The following is a 13,796-nucleotide window of genomic DNA, read 5'->3' on the forward strand; positions in this document are numbered from 1 at the left end:
GATGTGATGTGATGTGATGTGCTGGGATGTGATGTGCTGGGATTTGATGTGATGTGATGTGCTGGGATTTGATGTGATGTGCTGTGCAGTGCTGTGCTGTGCTGTGATGTGATGTGCTGGGATGTGATGTGCTGTGCTGTGCTGTGATCCGATGCGATGCAATGTGATGTGATGTGCTGTGATGTGCTGGGATTTGATGTAATGTGATGTGATGTACTGTGCTGGGATGTGATGTGCTGTGCTGTGCTGCGATGTGCTGTGATGTGCTGGGATTTGATGTGATGCAATGTGATGTGATGTGCTGCAATGTGATGTGATGTGCTGTGATGTGCTGGGGTTTGATGTCATGTGATGTGCTGGGATGTGACGTGCTGTGATGTGATGTGCTGGGATTTGATTTACTGTGATGTGATGTGATGTGCTGTGCTGTGCTGTGATGAGCTGGGATGTGATGTGCTGTGCTGTGATGCGATGCAATGTGATGTGCTGTGATGTGCTGGGATTTGATGTGATGTGATGTGATGTACTGTGCAGCGATGTGATATGCTGTGCTGTGCTGTGCTGTGCTGTGCTGTGCGGTGCTGTGCTGCGATGTGCTGTGATGTGATGTGCTGTGATGTGCTGGAATTTGATGTGATGTGATGTGATGTGATGTGATGTGCTGTGATGCGATGCAATGTGCTGTGATGTGATGTACTGGGATGTGATGTGATGTGATGTGATGTACTGGGATGTGATGTGATGTGATGTGATGTACTGGGATGTGATGTGATGTGATGTACTGGGATGTGATGTGATGTGCTTTGTCTCATAGTACAGTGAGAGACACGCTGTCAGTGATCTTCAATAAATAAATGGTAGTATATAAGCAACCTCACCTAACAGTATAATGTGTGTTAGTTTCCTGAGCTCACTTGGACGTGTTGATCTTCCTGCTTGTTGCCAAAGAACCAAAGAAAAAAAATCTATTAATTTAGGTTGTCACGGAGGACGCACAGACTCTACTCCCAGGAGAAGTTCACTTACGTGGATGAGCCAAAAAATGAAATGTTGGATCTATATGTGTCTTCACAAACTCCATACACGTGAGGTTTTCACAGTAATAAAAGGATGACTATAAGATATTATAATTATCTGGAAAAAAAAATGAGTAAACCCACACAGCAACTAATATTAATGACACAGAGGATGTCAGTAGAATCACTTCAGAATGATTACCAGCTGATAAACAATTTAAAAAAAAAGAAATATTAAGAATAAAAGAATAAAACAGAACGTTATTGTGAGTTGGTATAGACACTATATAATTATATAGTTATAGTTATCCGTTTAGACTAGTTATCGTTCTTGGGCCTTTTTCCCGTGAAGCAAACACAGAAGAAAATACACTGTTTACAAAGAAACGTTGGCCTATTAAGACAGCATTCTTCTACAGTTGGCACATAGGCAATGAGGTAAGTCACACAGGAAATGCTGTCCGCATGAACCGGAAGTTGCTGCCAGTCACCTTTATTTGTTTAGCTCTTTATACAATACTGGGCTGCGTTTCCAGAAGCTACAGCTAAATAAAACATTATTATGTGAGGCAAGAATTTATAAAATGCATAGTATTTTGCCTGGATTCTAAAGTGTGCATTCAATCAGTTAGATGGACACCCTACTATCCCATGAGGCCACGGAAAAAGGATTTATTAATGGCAGTCAAGTGACATACCTGATGCTCTTAGGTCATGTGACAGTGTCCAAATTTCATTCATACTACTCATACTATATATATTATATAGAAGTACTTTTTTAACAGTTGTGAATTAAATTCAAATATAAATGTAGTACCTATACAGACAGTATGCATTCTGCTCTCACTCTCGACAAACTAACGTTTGGAGGGGCGTGGTTAAGGATATTCTAAACAAACCGTCAAACTGACATCATCAGAGAAGGAATACCATTCCAGAGCAAATGTTCAGAGCTTTATTAAAGTTTACCAAGAAAATGTTTATGTTCAGTAGATTAACTTGTATGCCTTAATTGTTCACCTTAACACTAGCAATGTGCGGTAACAAAGTAAATAGTGTAAATGTTGATTTCATGTGGACTTTAAGAGGTAATGCCTGAGATTACAAGCTGGAACATTTTTCTACACAATCCTGAAGGCGGTTCGGACAGAAGTGTGTCATGTACCAGCTCTGTTGTAAGTCCTGAATAAATCATTAATCTAATGCTGGGTCCTGTTCAAACACAATACTCAATTATCTAAGTGCGCACATCAGTGAACACTTTTTTTATATAGTCTACCTTTCTACTCTCAATGTGTATCCTTTCCAGTAACCTGGAAACGAAAGCATGTCAATTCTGAGTCATTACAAATGTAAACATCCTGTTTTATATCTAAAATTGACTTATGAAAATGCTTTAAATGTTGTGCATATGAGACATGAACAGTGCTACAAATTAGCATCAATATAAAATACATTATAAAAACAGTGTGTTCATGGCCCTCTTCCAAATCCTAATGTCATAGATTAATCAATCCCTTGCAATGTTCAGGTAGCTTCCTGTGCTGAAAGCAGACAATAAGGCAGCTCACTATATCTTGGAGTAGAGCCATAATATTGCACTTATAATTATTAATTTGGCAGATGCATATGGTCACTGAAAGCAGTTCAGTTACAGGGAAGTGACACTTTTGAAGTCATTGCATTTACCTAAGTAAGACCGCTTAGTAGAGGGCAATATCTATTACTATACTGTTGGATCTCAGTGCTGCCTTCGACACATTTGATCATGATATCCTCATTGATCATCTCAAAGACCAAGTGGGTATAGCCTTGGACTGGTTTTCCTCATAGAACCATTCCATTCCATCCTAGAACCATTTCAGTCAGTTTGGACACTGGACACAAACTGTTCTTCTTCTGTTGTAACATTACATTTATATTTATGCATTTAGCAGAAGCAAAGTGACTTACAGTGCATTGGAGGCTATACATTTTTTTTTTTAATCAGTATGTGTGTTCCCCCGGGAATTGAACCCACAATCTTTGCGCTGCTAACGCAATGCTCTACCATTGAGCCACAAGAACACATTAACGTGCGAGGTTCCTCAGGGCTCGATTTTGGGACCTGTTTTGTTTTCCCTTTATTTGCTTTCATTAGAAAATATATTTGATAAGCACGGTATAAATTACCATCAGTATGCTCAAATTATATTATATATATATTTAGAACTCAGCTGGTAGGCTTTTAACTGGTACAAAAAAAAGAGACCACATTACCCCTGTATTGGTTTCATTCCATTGGTCACTGATTCGATACAGAATCCAGTATAAAGTGCCGTTATATGTTTTTAAATATCTCTATTGGCTTGACACCAGAGTTTGTTTCTGATTTGAATAGTCTTCATCAACCTTTGAGATCTCTTCGCTCCAAGGATCAACTGGGTCTTTTTTCATGTACAGCACTTTAGTGCCCATTGTGGTTTTTCAAAGTGCTTTAGAAATAAAGTTGAGTTGAGTTGAGTTGAGTTGAGTTGAGTTGAATCATATCACAAAAAAATTTGGATCTCCATTAGGATGAACACAGTTTGCTACAAAATTACAAACAAAAGCTGCCTCAAATAGCTGCAAATGAATAAACGAAGGTAAGTTTATTTAATATATTAGGAGGGCAATATCTTTGAATGTATAATATTACAAAAAAAATTATATTGTGATGGTTCACTGAATTCAAAAGAATCTGATTCAATACAATTCAAATGAACATGATTCATTTGTATTAAGCTGAATCAGATCCAACTGAATTTGATACAAAAGCATCTGATTCCACTGAATTCAGTTGAATCATTCTCAACGGAATTCAAACAAATCTGATTCAAAATAATCAGAATCACAGATTCATTTGAAGTCAATGCTTTTAAGTACTATTTCTACTTTCTACTTACCTCTTCTTTTAAGTATCTTCTTAAAGTATTTAAATATTTTTTGAAATATAACTATTAGATGATATAATTTATTTGTCACAAAACAATTAGGGTAACAGCACTGAACTTTTAAAACAAACATTTGCACACGCACAAAAAACTAATAAAACAAGTTAAAAGCAGGTGGGCATACTCTCTATTTACTGTGATTAGGTGCAAAGTGTTCCTACTGTCCTTCTCATCTAATTAGATAGTGAGTCTGTAATGAGTTTGGAAAGCAGTGAATCCATGATGTAAAAACAATGAGGTAGAAACATTTATCTCATTTAGATTGAATTGCACCTGAACTTTCTCCTGCATGTGGTGTGTTCGTAACCATGGCAGCTGAAACAATTGTGTTATTTCCATAAATAATTACTGTGGGAGTTGCAACTTTTAACTTCTCATTACATCCCATAACCCCAGACTCACCCTCAAGAACTGACAGGCCTGAAGTAGCATTAACAGGTGAAATGAGAAGACACAAGCTTATTTATTTCACAGCTTGATAGATTGACAAAATCATGTGATGTACTGCATTAGACAAGTTCAATGTTTTTCAAGCGCTCAGAGAGATGTGATGACAAAGTTTGAAGTGATTCATTTTGATAAAAATACATCTCAGGAAAGGACTTGAAACATATGAAACATGTTGTAAAGACCTAATGACATTCTGCTTTTGAATTAGCTGATAAATTGAGCTATTTTAGTCCTTTGTTTTATACTGCATGTTCTAATGTGCTTACTATGCTTTATTTCTGTACACTCATGTTCATTTACACAAATACAACAGGAATATAATAAGTTAATATTGCATGACTGTCCAAAACATTTATGCAGGAAGGATGTTTAACACCTGTGTACCTGTGTACCTGTGACAAAGATTTTTTTAAACAAGATGAAGGTCCAATGTGAGAAGACCTGTTAATGGCAACTATTTGCATGACTGAAAAAAAAGGATTTTGACAAATAACTCAGATTTCATAAGCATCCTGAAAATAATTAATGCATTCTTTATCAAGGACAGTTTGTGAAAAGAAAAATAGTGTTCATAAAATGTGCTTATTGGGCTGATATAAAAAAAAACTGCAGGAAAAATATTCACAGATTCTTCCCAGTTTTACCTTTTCTTATTCACAGTATAGCAAAATATCAAGTAATAAATTATATTTAATTTTTAATAACATATAAATTGTATTATCCAAAAGGTGATTCACTTTAAAGATGAATGTATTTGTAAATGTATTTCTTCTTTAAAATAGAAGTACATACATTAATAAAACATGTAATAAAATAAAAGTAGTTTTTCTTTTATATGTTTTTGCACTAGAATTTTTCAAGTAAATTTTTACACATGGAATTTGGTAAAATCCACTTTAAAACCTACTTTTTGATTTTACATTTACAAAGGCAAATATTTACACAAAATTAATTTGTCTTAATTAAATACACATGTTGGCCAGTCACTTCACTGACAATAGTATATCTCGATCATAAAATGAAGCAACAAATCATAGTCATCATATAACCATCCCACAACCTAACCACAACCTTTAGCTTACTATTCACATGTTATCTCACTTATGTCCAACATTAATCAACATTAAACCATAAAAGTTCCTTTCTGTCAGTAAAAATTATTAAATGTCTGTTCACAACAAACGAAGTAGGCTACTAAATTTAACTTTAATACATGGACAGTAATGTTTTGATATTATGCGTGTGCTGCAGTTCAGTCATCTGCGCTTTACATGCTCACGCTCTTTAAAGCAGGTTAAATTCTGATTGTTGTCAATGTTTTTATCTTCAGCTGGGAAAAAAAAATCTCAAAGTTATTTCAGAGATATCGTTCTTTTACGCACTCTCCGAAAAAAAGGTACAAAAGCTGTCACTGTGCAGTACCTTTTCAAAAGGTACACTTTTGGACCTTTTAGGTAATATGTTCCTTTAAGGTACCAAGGTGTACCTTTTGAAAATGTACCGGCACTGTGACAGCTTTTGTACATTTTTTTCTGAGAGTGTGTCATTATCGCTATAGCTGTGGCGTGCACTTCCTTCATTCTCACAGAATTATGATAATTATTAAAACTTTAGGTATCCTTTCTGATTCAATTTCAGTTCATCCTACTCTCTCAATTCAGTCCTGTGCAAATCATTCATCCTTGCCGTTTCAGTGAATACAACAAGAATGATTCATGTGGTCTTAAAACAAGTGAACTAAACTTAAATTTGACATAAAGCTGTGATAAAATGTTCAATAACTGTGTCCCTTTAGCTCGTTTTAATTAAGTAGGCTACATTAAATAATCAGCTAGTTTAAAAAATAAATAAATCATCAGCTAGTTTTAAAGTGTTTTCTCCAGCACTGAATGATATTTAGTGAGATCAACTGAAGATTAGTCAGAAGCGGAGGCTTTGAGTCTCTGTATTAAGTTCTGATTAGATGACTCGGAAGTCAATCTGTCACAACGCTTCATTTCTTCTGCTTTGGAGACCAAGGTCACTTTCTACTGTACTAATTCTAGAGTGAAAATAAGAGCTATTCACACACAGAAACACGTCATACATCTTTATATTTGTGTTTTTTTTTTTCTTCCAGTGTTAGTCTACTGTATGGACAAGCTCACTGAAGGATAAGTTTAAGGACGAAAGGACAGGCCAATAAAGCTGTCAGCACGTCAAAGACGCCACATGACAGGATAAAGAGTGGGCTGGCTTTGCTTCTTTTACTTTCTTCCCAGTTAACATGCAACATTCTCGCCCTGATAGCACACGTACATCACAAAGATGTCTATTTGACGTCTGCATTTACATGAGTGTTTGCTCATCTGCAATACGTTTCCTATCAGATGTCAAATAGACGTTTAGAAAATGTTTATGATTCAGAATGTAAAACTGAAATCTTAGAGACGTCTGTCAGATGTTTGTAGATGAAGTGAACAGATATCTTGCAGATGTACAGTGTGTGTGCTATCTGGGCCATCGGACAATATTCTGGCAAACTTCTCTCAAGTTATGAACAAATGTTTACAATAGTAAAACATTTCTCAAAGCGATCTCAAAGTAAATAGGGTGCTTAAGTCTAAAATGATACTTAAGTAACATTACATAATGTTTCATACTGTTACATTCTGAAATAATATTTTCATTACTTAATGAACGTTCAGAGAAAATTTTTCAAATGTAATGAACGTTAGCAAAAAGCCCTTCTAACTAAAGTATTGCAATGAGCTGTAATAATGGCTGCATGTTTTATTTGGCTGTAAGCAGCATAATTGTGTTGCCTCTCTTCATATTTATTTCAACATAAACAGCAGGTCTTTTCTTTCAGTTTGTTTGACTGCTCAGAAATCATTTACATCAGAGTGCACCGCCTCTCCTTCCACAAGACTGATCTCAAATCAGATACTGAGACCATGTCGTTGACATGCTAGACATAGTTCTGATCTCAGATCAGCGTTTATAATGGCAAGAGCTCTGTGTATCTCCTTAGCAGCATGTAGCCGTTTTGTGAGCGTGGAGGCTGAGAGCTTTCTGGCGTTTCCGGAAGGAGGACAAAAGCGTTCCGCTCTTACGCAGCAGGACTGGGCTTCTGCGGTAGAAAGGAGAACATGACGTGGGACAATGACATACACACATCTTTTGGTTCCCAGAAAATTAGTCAGGTGTAAAGCCAATCATAAGGCATTTTAACACACTGTTTGCGTCTGACTGTATCACTGATTACACACATTTTCTTGAATGTCTGTGTCCTGGCTTTCATAAATGTGATGACTACACTCTTAAAAATAAAGGTGCTCCAAAAGGTTCTTCAAGCGATGCCATAAGAACCATTTTTGGTTCCACAAAGAACCATTCAGTCAAAGGTTTTTTAAAGAAGCATCTCTTTCTTACCTTTTTATAATCTGAAGAACCTTCTTTCACCACACAAAACCTTTTGTAAAACACAGAAAGGTTCTTCAGATGTTAAAGGTGTTTTATGAAATTCAGATGTGTGCAGCAAATGCCTCGTTTGTAATGGGTTTTATTGGTTTTGTCTCATCGCACCTGGATCACAGAATGTTAAGGGCTGTAACATTTCCGTCACATGCTTGAGGTATTCGACCAATCACAATGCACTGGATAGCTGGCCAATCAGAGCACACCTTGTTTTTCAGAACAATGAGCTTTGTAAAAATCAGAAAGGCAGGGTATGAAGGAGAAACAATAACGTACAGTATGTGAAAATAATGTGTGGTTTTTTTTTTTTACGTTAAACTGCATAAACGCATTTCATTACACCAAATACACAAAATAATGTTCTTTTTAAACACATCATATGACCACTTTAAAGGAGAAAATTATATATAGCCTATATATAAATGTGTAATTTACCTGCATTTGTTGTTCATATCTCAAACCCTCGTTGGTAAATAATGTGCTTATCATTTATCCTTTAAAGGTGCCATTTTTGACAAATAATGTTTATATTTAAAATGAACAAAACAAATGCATCCTAAACTTACCTAAACCACACTGCAACATGCACCGCCCCCATCATGAGTAGACACGCCCCTTCCTGCTGATTGGCTAAGTGTGTTTCAGTGCTTGCTGAGGTTTCTCAGAAATCGCTTTCTGCACTTTTAAAGGTTTTTAGATATGGATATTACAAATTCTGACCGCCTCTCCAAAACCTGGCCCTCTAAAGTCATGTCACACAATCATGTCCAAAACACAAACTGCATTTCTCATTGGCTAATAACGCCGCTTCTCTGAATCTTTTGTTTTTGTTGTTTACAGGAGCCTAAGGCTGTCACAGAAACAGCTATGAGCTCTCAAAATGTTTTTTCACTGATGTCTGTAAGGCATTAGAGACACTCTATGTATAATATTGAAGAATCCTGTGCAAATCTGTCTTTTAATTCAGAACTAGAGCATCTAAGTAGACATATCACATGATTTACAGTGAAAAAAAATGCTTTTTGTGTCTGCAAAAAAAAGTTGCACATCCATTATTGCTTTTTTCAACCAGAAAGCAAAGCACTGGACACTCCTGTGATGTGGAAAAAATACTGACGTCATGTGTCTTTTGTTGGGTGAAATGGTCAGCAGTGGCATAGACCTTTTCAATAGATTGCACATCACATCTCTCTGTGGAAGCTCATGTTCCTGTCAGACTCTTAAAGTGCAGTTCTCTGTTCAGACACCGGAGGGCAACAAACAATACCCAAGACGAGACCGAGAAGTCCCACCCACACTCAGATAATCATATTAATATGCAAATTAGCTTGGAATTTAATCTGACCTTTTAGTAATCGAGTTATTGTGAAGTCTAGCCTGTTAAATTGATCTATTAATACACACAGTCATTGTTTGAATGTGTCACATTCCTGACTAATATATATATATATATATATATATATATATATATATATATATATATATATATATATATATATATATATATATATATTTGTATTTTAGGACACTTTCCTCCTTCTCTTTCTCTTTTTATCCATTTCTAGTGCTGTTTACAACAAGGAGGACTGTATAATAATAATAAACAAACTCATTTTATATTTAATAACCTTTATTTAATAAGAAAAGTTTGTCTAAAACAACAGTATAAATGCATTTCTTGCAACAGCACACATTTATTTATTTATAGGGACATGCAACCCAATAATAAATATGATTTGGGCTAATTAGGTGTCAGGGGTTAATGAGAAACGACTTATGAAGTCAATTTTAGCCTGTGTTTATAATTATCTCAATCCACTGACAGATGTGTATGGTAACTAAGAGAGGGATTCTTATTTACCATAAAGTGTCAAATATATATATATATTTTTTTTAATTCTCTCTTTTGAATCAGCTCGAGTTCAGAGAAGAGCTGCTTCTTTATCAGTGTTCATATGAAAAGCTATGCTCTTTGGTTGTTCTCATGCCATCTTATGAAATGCACGAAGCTCAGCTGCTATATTTATTGGTTTCAATACCTAAACATCATGTATATAACGTCATACATTCATGAGTCTGTCCAGCTGTTGCTGAGTGGGCTGTAAAAGTAACCAATGTATAATAACTTGCCTCCCACCCTCATTTCGTCAAATACATTATAAAAAGATTGTTCAATACAAATGTTTAGCTGATCAAACTGTACAGCTTAAAATAAACAATTCCTAAAATCATCATTCAATTATGGAGCCTTTATAAACAAATATTTACATTATGATTTTTCAAAGTTGTGCATTAAACAAAGATTGCTGGAGTATATTTCAAAAGACAATATTTCAGTTCAAAAATGTCAGACATTTAACATTTGAACTTCAAAATGTAATATTATATTTTAATTTTCATATAATAAAATTAATTTATAATTAATTTCTGCACCAAATTTATAGTCTTTCCAGTGCATTTTTAAATATTAAATATCTTTATCACAAATACATATATATAAAGAGACATATAAGGTAAATGTATTTTTATACACACACATATAAATCTGGTATGTAAATTATTAATACATTTAATTATTAATAAATCAGTCGATAATTTTATTATATCAGTGGATAATTAATATATCAGATAAGCTTTTTACCTTTTCAAAAATGAACACAAGCATGTTATTGTGAAGCTGCTTGCATGCTTTTCATGCTGGCCTTCATGTTGCTGTGGCAACACGAGACACAAGATGCATTGTGCAGTGTGTAAAAGTAAGAGAATAACGGAGAAAGAGAGGCATGTGAGTCATAAATTACACTGACCCTGAAACTTGAGCAAAAAAAAATATCTGCCTACAGTAAGAAAGAACCGAGGCTGTGGAGGTCAAGAGAAAGTTGTAGTCAAAATGAGCTAAAATACAGACGGTGGCCATTGATCGTGTTCAGTCAACTAGCTGCTGAGTCACAGAGAAGTCTAATCAAATTGCTGAAATGCCTGAAGTGTTTCAGTATAATTTCTAAATGTGAGGAGGAGAGGCAGAATTGAATGATGTGAAATCAGTACATATATGATTTGATTTTCAGCCGTCTTGTTATTGTCACGAGGGGTTTTAACCTGAAACTCTGGCGTTGAGTGGGCAGCAAGTAACGCTGTAAACTCTTGAGCTCAGCCCTGTGGTGTTTCAGTTCAATCACATGTAGCTGTTTATTGAAAGACATTATATTCTTTCTGAAGGCTTTGAGTCCATTCTCCAGCTTTGGAGAGATGGTGAAATCATTGCAATTGATTTATTCTTTTGTCTCACTAAAGTGTTACAATTTTACCAAAAATTAAAAAAAAAAAATGGTGCTATTTGACTTTCAGTCTAAAAAGAGCCTCTTTTCTTTGTATACACTATTGATGTCTGGATAAATGAACTTAAATCTAAACCTAATCAATATATTTGTTCAAATTTGTTCAAATTTGTAAAAACTCTTGCATCAGAAACCAAACTTTATTAAAATGTTCTGTCATTTACATTTGAGACTAAATAATTATATTAAAAAAAAAATCCGTTGATGAAAACTGCAATTGTATAAAGATTGTTATTAGTGGTTTGGAAGTAAAACAATAAAAATAATAATAAAAAAAACATTTAAAATAAAATTAGAGAGTAAAATAAATTAAAAGCAAATCTAAGGAAAATACTTTTTTATAAATAATTACAACAAAAATAACTTAAATCACATCATATTTAGAATCATGATGACTTTCCCAAAAAAAAGAAGAAAAATTATTAAACTGATATGCACAGTCAACATCTATATCTACGAACATGATTAAATATTAAGAAATTAATTTTTAAAATGAAATTAATAAACATTTCATTTACAAGAACATTAAAAGAACATTAAAGAAATGGCCTGTTGTGACAATATATATATATATATATATATATATATATATATATATATATATATATATATATATATATATATATATATATATATATATTAGGGGTGTAACAGTATGCAAAAATCCTGGTTCGGTACGTACTACGGTTTTAAAGTCACGGTTCGGTTCATTTTCGATACAGTAAGGGAAAGAAATGCAAACATTAAACTGCAGGTTGTTTATTACTATAAACTTTTTTTAACAATTAGTTTACACTTTTTTTTAATACTTTTTAATAAAATATATATAAAATAAAAAATAGAATAGAATAAGAAATATAATACTGCTGCAAAGTTCTCCACTAAATAAAATACTCTCAGTCTCAAATCAATATCATATAATAAAATATAATGAAAAATATAAATAAATAACTATGATTACAGTGCAGCATTACCAATCACCAGCTTTTAGGCCTGCTCATATTTAAAAATATATATATAACTTTTCCAAAGTGTAAAGTGCAGCATCAACAGTTTCAGTTTGTAGACCTGCTCAGATTTCGTTATAGGGTTGGAGCGATCAGAATTAAGAGCAAAGGTCTGTTTAAATGCCGACGGGAGCTGCGTTTGAATTATGCTAATTTTTTCCTAGTTTCCTAGTTTTTTCCAAGCAGCCATCACGCAACTGACACGCAGCAGAAACGCCACGCTCACGACACGCAGCCAGTGTGTCACCGGCCTTAGAGCTGCAGGGCGGGATTTGCGCTGAACGCGGAGACTTCCGCCACTTAATATGTTCGTTTGGAAACACGAAAATGTACCTATGTTCTGCACACAAAATATTGCATTCGGTCATTCGGTACACACGTGCACCGTACTGAAAGCCCTGTACCGAAACGGTCTGGTACAAATACACGTACCGTTACACCCCTAATATATATATATATATGTATATAAATATATATATATATATATATGGGTAGAGTACATAAAAATTATTTGTTACTGATTCCAACTTACATGACATAAATAAGTAAATAAATAAATAAACAAAAAATAAACCATTGCATTACACATTTCAGGTAATATAATCATACTACTTTTATTACTCTTGACTTAACTCACTTATGACATTAATTTAAATAGTATAATATTGTACCATATTGATATAAACTGCAAAGAAAGAGAAAATATATTAAATCTCTTGTTGTTAACACTAAACATTGCATTACATCAAGGTTTCCAAAACTGGTGCTTGTGTAAGATCTGCAGGGGCATTGTTAGTTTAATGAAAAGCTTATAATTAAAATCATAAAATCACTTTAAAATAACAACAATCAAAATAAAACACTTACTTAAAAATTATGAATTGTGTGAATAATATATAATCATGTAATCGATTAAAAAAGTACAAAAATATCTGTCTGATTACAAGTATTTAAAAATGTAATTTGATCTAATTACAATAATTTAATTTTCGGAAACTGATTAGGTTTAATCCAGATTACATGTAAGCAGTTAATTAGTATATATTATAAAATATAAATTAGTATATGAATAAACACGTACTGTGATAGAACGAATATAACAAAAACAAAGAAAACAAAGCTGGCACAAAGAAACGTAGACGCACATGAATGACGTCACGGTCCGTGCGTGCGTGGCTGCGGGAACACGCTGTAGCTCCCGCACCAACTCACACCGAACATATCATAAACGTTTCTTTTTAATCATTATTATTAACACTTCATGTTTGCTGAAGCGCAAATATGCCACTTCATTCCCCCATGGGTTCCCCCTGCTTAAAATATTAGAATGACGCTGGGTGAGGGCTTTTATTATGTAATTAATCTACTATTTCTGTCAGATACATTTAGTGTACAGCAATGTGTGTGTGTGTGTGTGTGTGTGTGTGTGTGTGTGTGTGTGTGTGTGTGTGTGTGTGTATATATATATTGAAAAATAAGATACTTGTAAAATATTTTACTAATTGCAATCATCATTTTTATTTAACTTTATATAATTTTATTTACATAATAATC

Source organism: Carassius carassius, chromosome 46 (assembly GCF_963082965.1).
Source record: "Carassius carassius chromosome 46, fCarCar2.1, whole genome shotgun sequence".
In the NCBI taxonomy this organism is placed as follows: Eukaryota; Metazoa; Chordata; class Actinopteri; order Cypriniformes; family Cyprinidae; genus Carassius; species Carassius carassius.